Here is a 4,496-nt window from a genome sequence, read left to right as displayed (position 1 = left end):
TTTACACCCTCTCTTAATTCTGTACAAAAAATTCCTTTATAAACAAATAAATAAAAATACAGTACCTGATATGACATATTCATCCTAACCTCAAAGTTGATCAAATGTGTTTGTTATTAATTTCCCTAATTAAACTAAAATAAGTGCTTAAAAATCACTATTTTCATACTAGTGAAGATTGATAAAGATCTTTGGGTGAAAGTTGTTAGTTTTATATATATTATTGCTGGGACTTCATTTTTCTGAATCAAAATTTTTGAGGTTATTTTGTTAAAATGAAATCTTTCAACAAATGGAGAAAGCTCCTAGATGTGACAGCTGCCGTGTGGTTTTCCATTTGGAGGTGAAATGCTCAGGTCTTTGTGCAAGAGAGCAGAGAACCATTGTCGTTCAAAAACGGATAATTTTGTTCTTCTGCGGAGACTGTGTGCTTTCTTTCAAAAAAATACCTGTTTTAACTAACAAATTCATTCAAGGAAGAGCTAGACGCAGTTAAGCAACAACAGCAGCAGTGCGTTGGTGGTACAACTAATGTGGAAACATTATTGCACGAGTTTGAGGATCGTGCTAAAATCTGATGGTGTATGGCATCCCTGAATCAACAAGTAATAATATTCAAGAAAGAATAAATGCTGATAACAGCGCACTTACTCCCTTTTTCAACAACATTTGTCTTGCTCAGAACGATGTGGTGAAGATATTACGAGTGGGGCAGACATCTGATGTCAAAAACAGGCCAATAAAGGTGGTAACCAAACAGAGATTTAGTCATAAACGCAATCGCATTGAGGATGGCATAAAAATAGGCTACGATAAAACGAAACTTCCAACAGGAACAGTTTAAATTTGTTTTGACAGAGTTGCGTGCTCGAGAACAGAACGGAGAATCTGACTTGATTATTAAATTTACAAAGGGGCTTCCGACAGTTGCTAAAAAAACTTCAAAAAACGAATCGCAATTAACACTATGTCTGCATATTATCAGAATCTTGGAGGAATACGTACTCGACCCAATGAACTTTGAACCTCCATTTTCCAATGCAACTATGATGTCATCATTCTGGTTGAAACTTGGCTTAATTAAGATTATTCAGATAATGAATTGTAAAACTCTGGCTACCACATTTTCAGATTGGATCGTAACTTAAGAACTAGCATTAAGTAGCGTGGAGGAGGAGTTTTAATTTTGTTACGAAATCATTTTAAAGCTAAACAAATTAAATCTGACATTAATAATGTTGAGCATCTGTTTGTTCAAGTGGATTATGATGTGCATCAGTTATCTTGGGTGGAGTGTACATTCCTCTAAACTCATCAGAAGATATTTACCTTTGCTCGTCAGTTGAAACTATTAAAAACAATAGGCCAGATGTACCTGTATATTTATTTGGCGACTACAATTTACCACTAGCTTCTTGGGCTTACTCAAATGAAGAGGGCTTGCTCGTTGACTGCCCACAAAACTATCCAGCAAAGCTGATATGCGAATGCTTCTCTTACCCGAACCTGAGGCAATCAAATATACCGAATCAACGTGGAGTATTTTTGGATCTCATTTTACACAGTATTGAAGACTATCAGAGACTGTCAGTGTATGAGGCAGTGGACACTTTGTTTCCCAATAACTTTCATCTTGTGGCAATTAATTGTTATCTTAGTTTTAATGGTAATGTTAAAAAATTAGATTGATTATAATATATAATAGTCTCCCGTTTTATACCGCTTCGCGGCTTTGAGAGTATAGCAGGGTAGTCTGCTATGTTTAGGGCCTACGGTACACAAGGAAGGTAACATGGCCAGTGCTACGCTTCAACCGTCTATTATTACCCCTGGTTTTACCCAAGGTACTCATTTTATTCAGGCTGAGTCGACCTGGGGCCTATAGACATTTTTAAAAATGTCTAGATGTTCTTGCCGGCGATAGGATTCGAACTCCGGAGTACCGGCTTGCGAGGCAAGCATCCTACCGCTTGCGCTACGCAGGCCCTTAGATTGATTATAATACTACATATTTTGACTCTTAATGCAAATTTTGTAGGTCTAAATAATTATTTTTCTTCAGTTGACTGGAATATTGTTTTTGATGATTCAAATATTAATATCTCAGTAAATAATTTTTTATGAAGTTCTTTCTGAAGCAATAGCCCTCTTTGTGCCAATATAAACCTTCAAAATTTCCTCGTTGGTTTTCTCCAAATTTAGAAAAACTTGTTATTTAAAAAACAAACTGCTCATGCTAGATTCAAACATACTGCTCAGTTAGCAGCTGATTATCCCTTATTTTCAGATCTTAGAACACAATGCAAAACATTAACAGATCAATGCTACAGATCTTATATCTCCAACATTGAGGAATCTATTCACATCATTAACAATATAAAAAATTATAGGCCTGTTGTTATGTTATCTGCCATCCCTAAACTTTTTTAACTAATTCTAAACAAATATCTTACTTGGCATTGTAGGAATCTCTTAATTAATCTACATCTACAAATCTTGTTTTGTATCATGATTACATTATCAGGGCTTTCGAGGATGGGTACCAAGTGGACTCCATCTATACTGATTTCTCGAAGGCCTATGACACAGTAATCCATTCTTTACTTATCTTTAAATTAAAATGTATTGGCTTTCCTGAATGGTTTCTTTCATGGTTAAGTAGTTATCTTGATGAAATAATTCAGTTTGTTTTTATAAAGGGTTCACTTTAAATTCCTATCTTTATCAGTTAAGGGGTCCCACAAGATTCACACAGGAAAAGTGTCATACCACACAATGTTACACATGACTAATTAATATGCACGTATTATTTTTTATTCTTAATTTTTTTTTACATAATTTAATTGTTGGAAAACCAACTAATTTTTCACTACTTCAATTTAACCTAACGCCGCGCCGCCTCTGTAGTGTGAATATCAAATATCTATTAGTAAAAAAAGACCAGACGATAGTCAGCGTATTTGACACCTCTTCTGCACGCACACCTCTCGTCCCTTTGCCCTAACTAGTAGCATATACAGTATAGATAAAAGTTTATGGTCGGCATGGTAAAATTTAACAGGATATCTAACACAGATATAAAATCATATTTTCAGCGACAAAGATAACAATCATATTTCCCCTTGGTCTCCCCTTCATATTTCTTATTGATACTTCCATTAATAAAAATATTAGTTTAGAACAAAAGAAACAAATAGATATGGATTTACTAAACCTATGCAAAGACTCGTTTCATCCGTTTTTCATAGTTGAAGAACGAACTTTTAAAAAGTTTGCAGGGTGGATTCCTGGATATAAAAAAGAAAAGCTTGTTCATTACATCAGAAATGTTATATCAAAAATGAGCAAATTATTAGATTATAAGTTGTTAAAGAAGTAGAAAATATCTGTATTACTACTGACCTCTGGACATATGGAGTAACTGAGAGTTACATCGTATTAACAGGACAATATTTAACCGAAAATTTAGAATTTAAAACGGTTTTATTAGGCTGCTGCCATTTTTCTGGAAATCATAATTCAGAAAACATCGAAAACAACATTTAAATCCATTTCGCCCAAATTTGATTACCTTAGAACAAAATTGTTCAAATGCTAAAAAGACAACAGGTCAAATAAAACCAATAAGTTTGGTAACGTTGAACTTCCCCTTTTTTATTATATCAACTCATGCATGTTCTGCGATATAAAGGCCGGACCTAATACACCTCTCTCTTTTTAAACAGGTGTTTCTCACTCCATCTCACGTAAGGTCCATACCGATCATAAACTTTTACCTATACTGTAAAGTCAGTGGCATTAAGTATTTCAAGTTGAGTCGCTAAAAAAGTTGTTCTCTCTCCTCGTCCCCCTCTCTCTCTCTCTCACCCGTACCACACAACAAGAGAATATAAGTTAGTTTTAGTTTAGTGTTGAGGTTGTAAATTGTTACCATAAAAGATTGTGGAAGCAAATAAACCGATAATAAAAGTGTTGTGTATAATTTTCTCTCCACAAGAGGCACAATAAACGAATCAGCTACCTAATAAATCCTGTAACAAGAACTCGACAGGTCGCCACGAGGGTTTGATGCGCTACGGGTATGGTGGAAATAACCCCATCGTTTCCCTTTATTAATTTTTAAATTTAGTGTAGGCTTCTTATTGTTACCGCCTTTTTTAATTTAAATTTGATGCTCTGTCAAGGTTGTCAAGGTGTAATGACAGCTGACAGATGATAGACAGACAGAAGACTGTAAGACATGAAGTTGGAATAAAGTTGTGTGAACCATGTTGGTGTATTATTTTTATTTCTTAAGAAATTGAAGACATCCTTTCTACATGAGTAAATCTATTTCTTTCTAAAAGTAAAATGGCTACTATACGATTTATTAATTTGTGCCGCCACCATGGACATAATAATAATTATGTCATTGGTCGCCACATATTGTACAATTAACAGAGAAATTACTAGACATTTCGGAATTTTTCGATGACGGGAATAAAAATTAAAAACAG

Source organism: Diabrotica undecimpunctata, chromosome 8 (assembly GCF_040954645.1).
Source record: "Diabrotica undecimpunctata isolate CICGRU chromosome 8, icDiaUnde3, whole genome shotgun sequence".
NCBI lineage: Eukaryota > Metazoa > Arthropoda > Insecta > Coleoptera > Chrysomelidae > Diabrotica > Diabrotica undecimpunctata.
This window is presented reverse-complemented; position numbering follows the sequence as displayed.